This window comes from Pipra filicauda, unplaced genomic scaffold (assembly GCF_003945595.2).
Source record: "Pipra filicauda isolate LSUMZ 115617 unplaced genomic scaffold, ASM394559v2 scaffold11_size5308982_pilon, whole genome shotgun sequence".
In the NCBI taxonomy this organism is placed as follows: Eukaryota; Metazoa; Chordata; class Aves; order Passeriformes; family Pipridae; genus Pipra; species Pipra filicauda.
The window spans coordinates 939,232-955,893 of record NW_024103652.1 but is presented as its reverse complement, the minus strand read 5'-3'; the positions used below and the strand labels follow the sequence as shown (position 1 = coordinate 955,893).

The 16,662-nt window shown below is 34.8% G+C and overlaps 1 long non-coding RNA gene across 2 annotated transcripts in view; it reads left to right on the top strand.

Moving 5' to 3' along the window:
- The window catches only part of LOC113987653, a 96,731-nt gene that overhangs the window by 67,485 nt on the left and 12,584 nt on the right, over positions 1-16,662 (top strand). The window contains exon 1 of one of the 2 annotated variants that reach the window (XR_003540604.2): positions 6,492-6,740. The exons of the other annotated variant lie outside the window; for it this stretch is intronic. This is a non-coding gene — a long non-coding RNA (uncharacterized LOC113987653). Of the gene's footprint in view, positions 1-6,491; positions 6,741-16,662 lie in introns of those variants that run through there. 2 annotated transcript variants of the gene reach the window in all.

The following is a 16,662-nucleotide window of genomic DNA, read 5'->3' as shown; positions in this document are numbered from 1 at the left end:
AGCATCAAATGTGTTATTAATGACCTGTATTATTCAATCAATTTTTTAGAAGCTCAAATAATTTTATGTAAATATATTACTCCTGATTTTTCCCCCTCTTCTCTGTGGTTTTTCCCTTAACTAAGACAATTCCTACTAAATTTTGTTTTACCAAATGATGGATTCAGTTAAAAGTTTTTATTATACTGTTAATAAGCTTTTCTAATATGCTCATGGGAAATCACTATAGTGTTGTTATTGTGCTGTAAATCCACACCTGAGCTTAATTTACAGTAATGTGATGAAGGAAACAGTCTAGTAAGTACATATGATTTTTCACTGAGATTTTAAATTTAAACCAAGGATATTCTTTCTGGTTCCTTTGGATTCATCAAAATAGCTGATTTGCATCAGAAATATGCTTTAGTTTACCTGTCAGGTATTATTGGAATGGAAAGCTGACTGTGGAGTTAAATATTTTTTTCCTTATTATATCAACTCACAATACTTACTAGCAGGTAGTCTCCAATAAAAAAAAAAAAGGTAATGTTGCTGAAGTATGCAGCATTTACATATATGCACTTTGATCTGAGTGTTTTATGAATCTATAGAGATACGACTTATCATGTGATCAATGTAGATTTAATGAGGAACATTGACTATTTAATAGTTTTTTTAATTTGGGCAGCATCTCCTCCTGTCTATTAAGATTATAAGCATTTGAGTCCAGAGTACATATTTTCTTCATGTGTGAGTACATTGACAAGCACAGTGAAGCCCTGATAACTGATAGGTCCTGATAATAATGGCCAGTCTTCGCGAGCGAAGATTTTTGGGAAAGGTCATTAACCCTTCGAGCCTGCGCAGTGGATTTTTAGGTGAGACACAGCATGTGCTGAACTGAGCCCACCCTTTAGTCCTGAGGTTCATCTGCCGGGGCCGAGCAAAGCTTGGACAGTGGCAGTGAGGTCCCCAGGATGTAGGTTTGTTTAGAGTGACCTTCTCTTAGGTGGATTGCCTACCAAGGCTGACGAGCTCCACCTGCCCAGGGGGCTGGGAATCGAACCCGGGTCGCAGAGGTGAGAGTCAGACACTCTAACCACTAGACCACCAGAGGCCCCAATAGGTCCTGATAATCTTGTCTAATTGACATCTTAGACATTTTTTAGTTTTCACATTGTCAGCTGCATTGACAAAGAGTTGCTAAATGATAATATGCAAAACTTGTTTCCAGAGCTCAGATGAAATAAAGAGTCGGTACTCTGGAGTACAGTCTGTGAGGAATAAAGTCTTTCTAAATCATGGATTGGTGAAACATTGGTGATGTTCTAAGCATTGGATAGAGAACAAACAACAGGTGGAGCCACACCATCATACAGCTATTTCTGCAATTGTACTGTCTTTTTTAAAAAGTATCTCCAAAGAAAAGCAATCCTCACCAATCCATTCAATAAACTGTAGAAATAATGAATCCTAGTTCCAATCAACAGATGTCCAATGTCCTGAATTGTCCATCATTGCAACATTTCTTGGCTCCTCTCTCTTCCCCTCTCTTGCTCTCAGTGTGGGAGTGGGAATAGCCTAGAGTAATGTGCCTATATTTTTTTTTTAATAGATAAGTAAAACTCTGGATCGAAATCAAGCTAAACAGTAATAAAAAAATGAATGAGACAAAAATTAGGTCAGGTATATCTATCTACCTGGCTTCAAATAGGAAATATTGTGTTTGTGCTGTACATAGATTTCAGGAACACACTAATATTCAGATTATTCTGGTATCATGGAAGTGTTCTAGAACATTTGGTGGAATCACTGTTCTACCTATTTAAAACTCAAAGAAAAAGTAGAGCATTAATAAGATTACTGCAGTGAGGATTGAGCAGAGGTTGTAATAGGCAAAATACTTAGAAACTTTACAGTCTCAGTCATCCTTATTTCATATTTATCTGTTCATAACTTTGTGTCTGATACCCAATCCAGGGAACACTGAGGTCAATATAAAAGTGCCATGGACATTATTAAGAGGAGGATTTCCTTTCTGTTGAAAAGATTATATCTAATACAACAAAAAAAAAATGTTCAACGATGAAGTGAGTTTCAATTGGAAAAGTAAACAGAGTAAATGTATCTTTGAAAATTCCATTCTGAGTAAATAGTAACTGCAAAAAAATCTCTAAAAAGGACATATAAATGGCATTTATTGTGAAAAAGATATATTATCAGAAACTGATTAAAATAGAGAGTAATATAACATGAAAACTGATCAGAACTAGGCATGTCTAGATAAATTGAAGTGAAAAGGTCACTTTTTCTCTCTTTGCTTACTTACTTTAATTTGTAAAGGTAGGAGTTCAATTTCTGAATATGTTAAATAGAGTGATATCACTAAGGTTATAAAACAAAAAAATCAATAAAATAACTGAAAATGAAACGTTGTCAGTCAAAGTAAACAACATTATTAAAAGTGTAACAGCAAGATTTCCTGGTGAGAAGTATAGATAGAAAATACAGCAAAAGATCTATTTGACTATATTGGATCACTTTTGGGACTTGGAAAAACAAAAAGAAATTATTCAAGAATGAAAAAGATCTGGATGTAAGGTAATAGAACAAGAATAGTAGACTAATCAGATGTGATTGGTTTCAAGCAATAAAATTAATAAGAAAGGTTGTATAAATAAATTGAAGAACAAAATACCTTACTCATCAGAAAGGAAAACAAATAGTAGACAACACAGTGAAGGCAGAAGTATAGAGTTCTTTTTCTTAAGTATTTGTAAAAAAATCCATGGTGATTGATTCTTAAAATAGTACTTTTGAAGGTTTTAGGACATAATAGAAAAAGAGTGGGTTAAATGAAATGTAGGTAAGTCAAATCATTAGACAGTTTATGAGACACTACCTAGGGTGACTTTCACTAATGGGACTTTGGGTCAGGTTGACTTTGAATTGATCACAAGTGGGAAAATAGACTTGATCTTGTCATATCTGGTGCTATGTCACGAGGCAAGAAACAAGACTTAGCACATGAGCTGCCAAAAATTTCCACCAGCAGTCATTTCCTTTCAGTATTTTGGTTTATTATTCCTTTTGATTGTAACACATAGAAACTCTCCTAGGAAAATAAGTTCTCCTAGATGGGGTCTTGCTGGGTCTTCCCTCTTATAGGATTTGGTTTGTAATATCATAAAGAGTGTAGTCATATGGAGACCTCTTGATAGCGAATATTTGTTAAAGGTAAGAGCTATACCTAAGAATTAAAACAAACCCCTGAATAGGACAACTGAATCTTAGTTTCAGGTTATGAACTGTGGAATAAAGGACTATCAGTCAGATAAATGCCAGAGTATGGAAAATCTGGTTTATGGTGACTGAAGAAATAGATCAAATCTAGACAAATGAAGTAAGATGGCAAAATTCCCCCATATCCTCTTCAATTTAATTTGAATCTTATGTTCTCATACTGTAAAATTCTTTATCGTATCTGAATGACAGCTATAAGCAGTCTACTACCACACCTGTGTTACTTCATCCATTCCCTAAAGAAAGAACAAAGAAAAATATTTATGCTTTGGAATGTGCTTATTGTAGTATTTCTATACGTATGTGGTACAAGAGAAAAATTCTAATTGATCACAGTCATAAACTGATACCTCAGAAGAACAGTGGAAAGAACTAATGATTGACGAATATATTGGGAGCATGATTTCTTGTGTACCTCCGCTGTCCTAAGCTATGCTTATAAACCAAAGGCACAGTTCTATTATACTAATGCAATAAGCTATGTATTAATGCAGTTTCCTCTCTGTTGCAGTTACATGTAGATCTTGTGATCAAATTTCAGAAAGAAATCTACCTTATAGTGGCTTCATTCTGGACATTGTATAGATATTAATTTTTAATTGGTGATAATTGTGCCTCTTCTTCAGAATAATCCTAATACACTGAGACCTTTCTAACTGTGACTGATAAAAAGTATTTTTCATATATGAAATATTTTTTTACTTAGTCATGTTAAGATAAAATAATACCCCCCCAAATATCAATTAATCTCTTTGCTTTAGCTAGATTTATTGATGTGGTATCTGTACGTATAAACAAATCGATGTCTCTTTTAATTATTTCATCCTGTTCCTGCTGACTCGTGTTCTATTTATCATTAATATATGTGTGTGTCAATATCTCCCCACTCCATTTCTATTCTTTTACTCTTTTGTTTGGTTTTATGTGTGCTAAATATTTCATATGTGAGTTCCTATCTTACCTTTTGCATTAAATGAGGTAGAAGTTTATAACTGTTTTTCAGAGGTTAATTTCAATCTTTAGGGAAAACGACAACAAAAACCTAATTAATTGTGGAGTTGTTATTATTTCTCTATTCTTTTGTAATGCTGTAGCATAGAACTGAGTCTGTACTTACACCTGCTTCTGGTGTATAATCAAAGTAAGTCTCAAGTTATGTATAGCAACTAATACAAAATTAGAACTTGAATACTACTTACATACTACAGGAAAAAAGACCTCTCAAATTCCTGTTTTTCTATAGTTTAGTTGCCTTAAACTGACAGGACTGTTCTAGTAACCACATATTATTTAAGAAATTCTTTTAGGACATTTAAATGACAAGTAGATGAAGTTTGTCAATGATTACAGTGAAAAACACTGGAAGTCTGTCAAATCAAGGATCCAATAAAAGCTATTTTACCTGCATACCTATACTGTATTGATTTTTAATATATATATAGTATATATAGTATATATATATGATATATACATTCAATGGAAAGCTTAAGGTAGCTTAGCCTCTGTGGAAATAATTTTTCTGTTCTTACAAGCTGTCTAAGTTGATTAGACCTCAAAGGAAGAGTAAAGAATTTTATGTTAATGTCTTTCCTCTGGTTGTAGAAACTACTGTAGAGCAGTTTACCCACACAATACAAAGAATCTGAAAATAACCTATTGTGAACCAAATTAAACTGAGTCTATAGAGGAGTTAATGCATTAGGGTGTTAAACTTGAGCTGTTTTCTGTCTTGTACTTGTAGTTTTAGTTTTTTCTTCTTTTTTTTTTTTTTTTTTTTTTTTTTTTAGTTTCAACATATTAAATTCTCAGGGGGTCACCCTGTCAGCCTCAGTTCTGTGGCCTGGATTTAGTTGAATCAATCCTAATTGAAATTCTGCACAGGTCTGGTATTCTGTGGAGATTGCAGATGAATGACAGTGCAGTGGCAGGAAAGATAAATATGCTGGCAAATGAGATCCAGGCTCTCCACAGAGGATGGAATAAATTACTTTACCAATACAGTGGATGTAATATGCTGCAGAAAGAAAGTGAAATTGAAGCTAGTTTAATGCAAGGTTTGTTAAAAAATATGCATAAAAAAAGAAACCAACAATACATTTAAGATTTACTTAAAATACAGATTTGTGATATGCACGGCATTTAGGCACTTCTATTGTGAATAATGATCAATGCATACACTTTAGTTTCATTTATGCAGAAAACAACTTGCACAATTTAAATTCGTGCAGCGTTCTGTGTGTAACTCAAGACCCAGTAGTAACTGTGGTATGGCATATTGATTAGTAATTTGATAAATATAAAAAATGGCACACTGAGTTTAAGGTGCTTCATGCAAAATGTATTTAAATGACCTTGGTTAATTAGCGTGAATAGCTTTGAGGCACTGCTGCCTGAATGAAAGACAATTTTAGAGTCCAGAGATTTAAGAGATTTCATGACTGGATGAGCAAAACTTAAACCAGGGGAAAAGAGCAAACATTAATTTTCATAGTAATTAAGGTGAATTAGATGACCTGATAGAACTTTTTTCAATCTTCTTGTTCTGTACTGTTCCTCTCAGCATACTGCCTCTTACTTCTTTCAGTCTAATTGCTATGTTTCTTAAGTAAGCAGGATTTCAGTACTTTCCTCAGAAAATTATATGAGAGTCTAATGAATCAGAAAGTATTTTCTAACATACATACAAAATTATCCTTTTCTTAATGTAAGCTATCACTTCTTTAGGTATAGTCTGTTGTGCTACTTGAAATAATTCCTTTCCTTCCTCTGTGCTTATATCCACCTACAATATATAAGTAATCACTTAACAAAATTATATGAATATGCATCTTTTATTTTCATCTCAGAAATCAGTTTCTTCCATTATCTAACAGCACTATTTGATTTGTCTTATTCTGAGCTAATTTGTTCATAGTAGTGATGTGTCACAGTCTCCATACTGGAGTTCTAATCCAGGCTGAGATAAACCTCGCCATCTGTAAATTCTGATATACATAGGGAATTTTCACTGTCTATTTTCAATCTGTTGTTTCATTCTGCAGCTGAATTTGTTTTCCCTGGTCATACTTGAAATCTCCTTTTATTGGTACTGTTTTCCTCCCAATGAAATTGGTTTTAATCCTTAATTTCACTGGAAGTGCTAGCTCGTGCTCCTCTGAGTTCAATCTTACTTTATTTTCAGTCTATATTATAAAAAGCATGTTCAGAGGTAATTTGGCATAGATCCAAGTGAGCATGACTCAGTGAAATCACTGTAGGCTGCCTTGCAAATAAAAGAAGTATATCTTATACAACAAGTGGAAGAAAGTTGTCTGGAATGGAAGCAAGAATGGTAACTCTGATTTGAATAGCCTTTTGTGAAGGAAATAAAATGTGCCTGATGGTGGCTAGTGAATGTCTACAGCCAGACAGACATTGCCATACATCGGAGTGGCGCTTGCATTATCTAGAGTGGTCAGGTAAGAAGAACTTTCTTATTACAAAATTAGGAAAAGTTTCATTAGTTTTTAATTCTGACCTTGACTAAATCACCCTACTTTTGGTCATATTGATCAGTACTAGCTATCCCATTTAGGAAGACCTCATCAACTGAGCTAGAAATTATGAATTTTTAAGATTAATTAACAGAATATTTCACTGGATGAGATGACTGTCGGTATACCTCATAGTATAAGATTTTTCAGTTGTAACAAGGGTTTTTGATTAATTACTTTTTAATGGAAATATTCTATACAAAGCAAACCGAAGAAAGTTTTTTGAAGCGAAATCCAGCAATATTGTAACAACTGCTTCTTATTGTTGTTCTTTCTGTATTGTTTGGGGTTTTTTTTGACCAATTCTAATACATATTATCAAAGTGTTGCTATAGAATAAAGGGACAATAGGTACAATGATAAATAATTATTTTTCTTCTGCTCATCTTAGTTTGTTGGCTGGAAGTGACACCCTTTCTTTGTCACTATTCTGCTCTGTTTTTTGTTTCTTACAGAAACATGTCCATTCATTGACTTTCAGAAACTGAGTGCTCCAATTTACTACAATAATATACTGAAATTGCTGTGCTACTCTTCAGTTTCTTATTGATTCCATGTCCATAGCTAAACATATATTTTTTTCCCCTCCAAAACTACCATGTGAGATTTTGATTCTTTGAGGAGACTATTTGTTTACTGGCTAAGAAATAGATAGCATCGAGACACAAAACATCCTTAGTTTATTGTTTTTCACTACAGGTAAAACAGTTGAGTAAAACAACCACTTGGAAAGTCATAGTACCTATCTATGATAATTTATAGGTCAGCATTTTGTTATTTTATAGTGATCATATACTTTATGTGTGAATACTGACAACTTTCCTCTAAAATGTATGTGGAGATACAATCAAAGTTATATGGGCTTAGACTACCTTATAATGATATATTTGCTTCTGTGCTGTATGGCTTTTGGTAAAAAAAAAAAACCAAACACCAAAATTAAAAAAAACCCTAAAATATCTATCCTTGCACAAAATCTTCACTTTGTGGTTCATGAATTTTAGGAATAAAAATTCTCTCATTAGAATTTTAGTAGAATTAAAATTATACAGGTGAATTTGAAAACTTGCATAACCATGTTGCTTTCACTGTAAAAAATGATCAAGAATGAAAGTCTTAGTAAAGTTCCCTCTGTTGGTACATTTAATTTTCTACAACTGGCTATGGTTTGATCTTGTCTTGATTTCCAAGCAAACTTGAGACTTGGGGTCTTATAAACCTTCATGGAGATGCTTCACAGCATAGCCATGGAATGTGACACAGCAGTATGAGCCACTCATCAGTCAGTGATATAGGTGAGACAGCTAAACCTTGTGCTCTACCCATGAACTTCTGATATCACAAAGCTCTATACAGGCTACTTTTTAAAGTCCTGTTTTCCTCTAAATTCAAGTAGCATTTCTCTTATTTGATCTATTCGCCTAGTTCCCACTGCGCTGTATCTTATCCTCTTATCCTCTGAGATTATTTATTTGTATATTTAGGACTCTAATAATGCAGGTTTATGCTCTCTAGTACTGAATTAAGATAGTTTTTAATTTAATTTTTTATTTATTTTTAAATGGATAAGGCTTCAAAAAACAATGTATTGATAGACAAGTAATATAAAAATGCACATAATACTGATAAAAATACTACATTACCTTTCCTCTATATTAGTCCAAAGGGCACTGCAGTATTAGTCCTAGATATATTTCCTTATACTAGTTATGATGAGTAATGACATAATGGTCCTGAGAAATTCTGTCTTTATGAGTTTGTTTTAAGCCATATATTTTTCAAGTTTAAGTGATGATTTTATGCACATTGCATTTTAACAAAACTCAATAAAAATATTCCTCTCTCGCTTGTGCGATTTTCAATTTTTACTAATATACGCCTCATTTACAGTAGGAACCATATGCTTGTACGCACACTCTATAGAGCTCTTTCAGGAAGTATCAGAAAGAATTTAAACAACAAAAAAAATATGTGCTCCAGACACATAAGTCAGCTTACTAGAAGACAAAATAATTCTATTTCATAAATCATTTCCTGAAAATGGGAAATTTGGTATTGCTTCTACTTTATTTGAAAGTGATGACATAACAGGATCCACAAATTTGTTGATAAAGGATCTTTTTATTCATCTAACTGATTCAAATCAAGTTGATTCAAATGAAGTCAATAAAATAAGATCATCTGTGTTTATTCTCCAAAAAAAGTCAGCATTTCTCAATAATGAGAGATCAAAGAGGAATGTTGCTATTTTGAGAAATGTAGAAAAATGTAGAAACAACAAATCAGCTGTTTCTGCTGTTCAGAAAGGAAAACTGTAATCTGGTAAATGTCAGAGAAGTTTTCAGAGTCAGAAGACAGTAAATAAGCTTCAGATTGGAGGGTTCAACTTAGTAGCTTCACCACTAGATAGAGATTGATGATACGGAAAAAATATTTACTGTTTTTACAAGTGTTTTGTGCTAACAGGAAAATGCAAATGTCTCATAGCGTACTTCAGTTAGGCCAATCTTCCCCAAAAGACTGACTGCTACATGTATGAAAGAACTAGTGGAAAGTTCGTTAGGTACTCCAATATGAAAATGTATCAAATAGCCACCAAATTTGAATAGCATTTGTTATCAAAGCGGTGCTGTTAGAATTTGTAATGATGTTCTGCAGAAGCTCTGCTCACTTTTACTGACAAGCAGGCTGGCCAAATAAACTGTCCCTCTCCTGGTATTTGTGCCATGTGGCAATGATGTGACCGACCTGTTAGCAGGCAGCATGCCATCCCAACAGATGGGTATGAATGCAACTAGCCAAGGATGTTTTCATTCTATGTGCAGCAGATGTACACGCCTATTAAAAATGTTGTTCCCTGCTGAGAGAATCAAAATAGCAGTTTGCCTTGAACCTCTTTTTTAGAGTTGGTAATATATGGCACCACTAACCCAGCTCTGAACTTGATTGACATGGAGTATCATGAAATACTGTGAGGAGAGAGCAGGGAGTTCAAGGTAGTCTCCTACACTGTCATTATTGAGTTCTTCAGGAATTTTAAATTTTTTTGATAGACATTATGCCAATAATACTTGACACAGAAGAAGCCATAGTGCTAATAGAATGCCCTCTATGGCTAACTGTATTGAATATGCAAGTTGTACCTAAAGAGCCTGTAAAAGTTGCACTTGCAGTATTTCCCTTCTGGGTGGAAATTAATTGCAGTCATTACTTTAATGATCAAAGCGCAAAGAGGGCAACAAAAGCAGGCTCTTTCACTGTATAAGTAACAGAATATATAATCTCACTAACAACCATATCTTTTTAACTAGTGTAATATACCAATAGAAATGGTATAATAGAAAACACAGGCTGTTTTTCTCAGAATTATTTTAGCTTAACCAAAGAGACAATATACAGAATATTGGCTTTCAGATAGTAGCTTTTTGGACACATCTGAATTTTTGTTATTTGGAAAACAAAACAGTTAAGAAACACTATTTCAGATTATTTCAGATGCTCATATTCCAACAAACCCACGACTTTCTGACAGTATTTAAAAGACTTCCACCGGTGCTATTATGAAGTTCCTTTGAAAGAATTTGCTGAGAAATGGGATGAAGTGAGACTGTGAATTGTGATACTCTATATCAACAAACCTCCGTCTTTAAGCCAGGGAGGATAGCAATTCAAGGAGCACTACAGGGTGGGAAATGCCTTGCCATTTAGATGCAGGCTTTACTGCTGCCAGGATATATAATGCATTTTCAACCTCTATTCAGAACTTGAGCAAAAAAGGGAAGCATTTCAGTCTTTTCAAAATGCTCTATTACCCAGTCTGGAAACAAACGATAGAAATTTTGCTGCTAACAGAGTTTTAGTTTCAGATCTTCAGTTGCTACTGAATTAAAAGTTTGTAACCTGGCTCAAACCTAGTCCACATACACTTTGCATCTTTGGGAGGTGCTTGCTCTCTAGGATACTACCCTCTCTCTGAAAGTATAAATAAGTTCTGTAAGAACATTAACCCCCCTCAATTTACCTAATTCCTACTAGTTTGTAAAATATATGAATCTCAGTTTAATGAAGCTGGTTACTCCCTTGTTTAATCCATAAGAGTTACAGCTTCTAAAGCTGATAATAGCTTCTGAAGCTGATAATGGCTACTGTCTCCATTCATAATCCATCTTGCATTGTGTCAAAACTTAGAGAGATTTGCTGGTAGCAAAGCTAAACCAGATTTACTTGCATGAAAGTGATGAGGATTTGGAACACAACAATAAATTCACCTTTTCATTTTTAAACGGTCTTTAAAGCCTGCATTTCTAACCCTCTTCCATACCGATTAAGTTCCACCCTTAGATCTTGCCTGGATATGATCTGACAGAAAACTTCCTGTAGTGAAAACCCTCTATGTAGCCTAAACCCCCAATCTAGGCAGTACAAAATTAGAAAATATCTTTATCTGCTGCATCCTATTTCTCAATGTTTCTGATCCTTTCCAGAATTGTTATATTTTTACTCTCCATAGAAAGAGATGCATAGCTAATTTCAACTAAAATCCATGTAATCTCTTTATTATTTCTTCCCATTTGGCCATTTAGGGGTTGGGCAAGCCAAATATAAAAATGTTTTCCCACATATTAATTGTTTATGAAGCTCTAGATATAATTAATTGTTCCAGATCCAGTTCTGTGCATGTATTATTCCACCACCACGTATTATTTTCCTTGTTTGTTTGTTGAGGTTTTTGTTTGTTTGCTTGTTTTTGGTTTTTTTTGTTAAATACTCTTAGAGTAGAAATATATTTTTTCTTAATTTTAGGGGATTATGTTATGCAAAGTTTTCTTATAAATATTATAGATAATATGTATATCTCTATAAAATATAGGTATTCTAGATTTAATAAGACCAAGTGCCAGGTCCTGTACTTTGGCCACAACAACCCCCTGCAGCGCTACAGGTTGGGCACAGAGTGGCTGGAGAGTGACCAGGCAGAAAGGGATGTGGGGGCTCTAATCAACAGGAAGCTGAACATGAGCCAGCAGTGTGCCCAGGTGGCCAAGAAGGCCAATGGCATCCTGGCCTCTATCAGGAACAGTGTGGCCAGCAGAACCAGGGAAGTGATTCTGCCCCTGTATTTGGCACTAGTTAGGCCGCACCTGGAGTCCTGCGTCCAGTTCTGGGCCCCTCAGTTTAGGAAGGACACTGAGGTGCTGGAGAGTGTCCAAAGGGCAACGAAGCTGGTGTGAAGGGGCTGGAGCACAGGCCCTATGAGGAGCGGCTGAGGGAGCTGGGGCTGTTTAGCCTGGAGAAGAGGAGGCTCAGGGGAGACCTCATCACTCTCTACAACTCCCTGAAAGGAGACTGGAGCGAGGTGGGGGTTGGTCTCTTCTCCCAGGCAACCAGCAGTAGGATGAGAGGGCACAGTCTTAAGCTGTGCCAGGGGAGGTTTAGGTGGGATATTAGAAAGAAATTCTTTACTAACAGAGGTTGAGAGGAGAGAACTGGCTCCCTCACTCCTAGCCTCTGGAGACGGGGTGGATAGTGCAAGCCCTGGTGCTGGTGGCAGAGACCACGCTATGCACGCTCCGAGGTTCAGTAGTGAAAAAGCAGTTTATTCAAATCGGCTGAGGGTTTTTAAGGGTTTTGGGGGAGGGCTTAGGAAGGGGGCTGTAATTCTCGGGGGGGAAGGGAGTGGTCTGGGGACTTGGCTAGCTGTGGTGGGGAAAAAAAGGTGTTTTCCCCCTGGAGTTAAAAAAAAATGGTAACCCTCAGAGGGGGTGGTGTCCCTTGGGGTTGACCCAATCAGCGCTCCTTTGTCTTACTTCAAAGCACCTTAATCTTTTCACTCTCGTGTAGAAAAGCCTTGTATCTACTCTCATTGGATGGTTGTAGAAGTGTCTGTCACAGCTCCGAGTTGACAAATCCAAAGATATTTTCAGGGAATGTGCTGAGGGAAAACTTTTTAAATAATAATGAAAGACAAGTGACTCATGATTTAGAGCAACCAAGAGAAGAGCTACTTGAAACAAGCATCTAGTAATCCACATCTTAAAACTAAAAATCCAGTGAAAAGTGAGATAGAAACTTAATACAATTTCTTTAAAAAGTAGCAATAGGAATGATTATGCAGCTTCAAAATCCTATGAAAATTATCAAGTAAAAGACAAAGTCTTGAAATTGTCATGCCAGTAGTTAGAAAACTACTACTGCCTTCTAATTGTAGTTGCACTTTGAAAAATGAAAGACTTTGATCAAATTGTTCATTTCAGCGTTCATTTATATTCAGAGTTTTTAGTGTCAAGTACTATAAGGTTGTTTTACAGGATTCATAAACAGATCCCATTTTTGTTAATGCCCTAGTCAAACTCACAAAACCTTTCATAGAAATGACAATAGCAAAATTATAACTTACATCCATTGAGAAAACATGTTGGCAGAGCAATAGATTTGTAATTAAATTTTATCACAAAAAATTTTATCACACATTTTCCAATTTTCTTGAAATGTTCTGAGTTTTGGTTGGAAATTGGCAAAGGACGTATTTTTGTTTTACATGTAGTTCTTAATAGCAAATTTTCGACTGTGATTTTTTTTTGCAACAAAACCCAGTTACTTTCCCTCAGGAAAAAGGAGATGGAAAAAACACCCTTAAAACCAATTCCAAATTTCTTTCTAAATGGAAGTGTTATTACTAAGAGTGAAATAGCAAACATAATTATTCAATAACCTTACACTTTTTTTTTAACTTTCTGAAGATACTTTGAACTTATATGATTGATTTACACACTTTGAATGTCACAGTTTTAGACTTCTGTATCACCAGATTTTCTTGAGGAAAAACTGCAAGGTGAGATGTGCATGGAGAATTAGTTTTAGCTATTAATAGTCTAATGGAAAAAATTGGTTCATAGCAATACTTGTCTGGTCCTCCACATAGAAACATTAAAATGCTGTTTCTCAGATCCATTGGATACATGTAAATTATATGACTGTTTGCTGAACAAGTACACTTGAGGAAAAAATTATAAGCAAAGAAAATTATAAATTATAGGCCATAATTTAGTTTTGAAACTAATTTGAGGTATGTATATTCTGGAGACTTTGCTTCTTTTGTTTGTTTGTGTGTTTATTGTTATTTATGTTTCCAATAATGTTTCTTCTGGACTTTACATGTCAGATATGACAGAAAAGACTTAATTGCTGAAACTCAAGTGGGAACAGTCTTTTGTTCTTTTGCCAACTGAGAAAATTTCAGCAACATGCAGTTTGGTAATAGGGGCCACACACCAAATATACTGTTGCTTTTCTAGCAAGGGAGATGGCAGTTCAGGTAGCTATAGCCTTTCAAAGTTCTCAGAAAGAAACTTCTAGTGGTATGCTTTTACGTGGACAAAGGACGATTTGATATTATTGATAATGATGCTGATGTTTTAGAGGGAACAATAGGTCCAAGTAGCAGACTGGATTTTTCTAATGTGTGGCGTATTTGAGGCGGAGTTGAACCCTGCACGCAGACTTTGTTGAACATGTCTGAAAAACATCAAAGCTTTTAATCAGGTAAATATTGCAATGCATCTTTTAAATTTTAATTTATATCCACTTTTCTCTGTGAACAAAATAATTGTATACATATTTACATTTTGTTAACGAAGATCTATATTTTTTTGGCTACTATAACTTCGAGCTCACAAATTTTAGGCAGCTTCTGATACTTTTCTAACTCTGAAGAAAGTTACAAACTTTCAGGTTCAGTGTTCTATTTGCAAAGAGAATGTGACTGAAGTAATGGTGCATTTGCATTTTTGAGTAGGTTAATGGAAAATAAATGATGCTCTCTCCATCACAAGAAATAATTTATTACAGATTATATGATAAAGGGTTTAGAAATCAAATCAGTTATTGAGAGTTCTATGCTACCTATTTATTTCCAGTTAGACAAAGAGAAATTTACCAGTGAGGGATAAAAAAAAAAAGGTTAATAAGCTATTCACTCAACATTTTGGATGGAACATTTAAACGATAATACATCCCTAGAATACTATTCCAGGGATGCATTATAGTCATATGATCATAGACTGATTAAAAATCCATAATGGAGTATTTCTTTGCCAGGTATACACATAAAAAAACCTCTTATCCTTGCAATTTGACTTTCATCCATTCAAACAATTTTGTTCATTAGATACTGGTGTGGAAGGTAATGCACCTAAAAGACTGAACCATATTTTCTGGTCCAGGACAGTTCATTATCCTAAAAGCTCTTTCATTATATCCCTTATATTGTGAAGACAAGGGACATCCTGGTTATCATTTAGCCTGAGAGCAATGTACATGGTCACAGTAAATGATGAAAATGTATGTGTGCATGTAGTGGCACTTCTGTTTGCCCTTTTATTACAGCGGTGAAGCGTGATGAGTTGTGAGTGAACAAAATTAAAGCAGAGGAAAAATGGTTGAAATTCTTTTCCTCCCCATTTTTGTACCTTTCTGAAGAGGTTCACTAATGGAAAATAGAAATTCTGATATTCAATTCTCACTTTGAGATTTATGCGAAATATGAGGACTAGCTCCTAGACCCTGGAAGAAACAGACTACTGGTTTACTCCAACAGTTAATGAGATTCTGAAGCAGTATGCTTGAAATGTGGTATGTTTTAAGCAGACCAGAAGAGGAGCTGGAATGCTCAAAAGATTTTGTTTCTCCAGCTGACATAGTTAACTCAGTAGAATAAACTTCCTTCCTCTGTAAACTTTGTCTGATTTCTGTCTGTTGACCATTATCACTAAAACAATACTGTTATTAAAGGTATTAAATCGTATTATTACAGCATGAGTTGAGAATGAAAGTAAATATCAGTAATGCTCCTGCACTTGGCATCAGCATAATTTTCATAATATGTTCATGGGTCTTTGTAGAAGACCTTGAATTACATGAACTGCATACACTATGTACTAACGAGGGGTGAGTGGATGAAATCTGCACCTAGGCAAATACATTTAATCATAGTGTAAACTCAACTATAATTGGAAGGAAAGGAAATGAAAAGAATTGGTATCTTCTGGCTTTCAGTTCTAGAGAGAAGCTGTAATATTCACAACTTGGATACTTACAGTAAACTGTGAAGGAGAAAGTGTTTGGGCGATCTCTGGTTGTTGCTATAGCACAGTATTTTTATCTAGATCTTTAGTAAAGTAAATCCTTGCATAATCTCTAATACTTTTTTCCCTTTGCAGTCCATGCAAATTCAAACAAATATTGCCTGTTAGTATACATTAAATAAGGCACCTGTACCCCAAGCAAAAACATCAAGGCTGTTGTACATTCATTCCTTATTCTTAAAAATACATGAAAAAATAACAGTATGAACAAACAAAAGACATGTAGATGCACATTATTACAGAGCAAAAATAGTAGCACGAGCACAGAAGTTCACTTGTGTGAACCTGTATAGGTCCATTAAAGTAAACGGAGTTGTCCTCATTAGCCTGTGCTGATATCTGACTAAAGACTTTGACAAACTCTCATCACTGTGGAAGTATTTTTTTTCCATTACCTTTTTTGACCTCCTACTCACTTTCTATCTTAGCTTAATATGCACAGCATGAAGTCTCTAAATTATACAAATAGACTTACAAAAACTTTCCTAATAAACCACAATTTAGGTAATTTCTTGCTGATTCTTAATATAATTTTGTCAGAGAGGGACTTAACAATCCCAGTAGTTTAAATGTCCCTTGACAAATTTGTAAGAATGTATGGTGTAGCACAAGGGCCATGAGTGTGACACATCCTAAGCCTCTCAGACACCCTTTACATTTGCATAATCTGCAGAATTGATCATGCAGTGCATATATGGACCTGT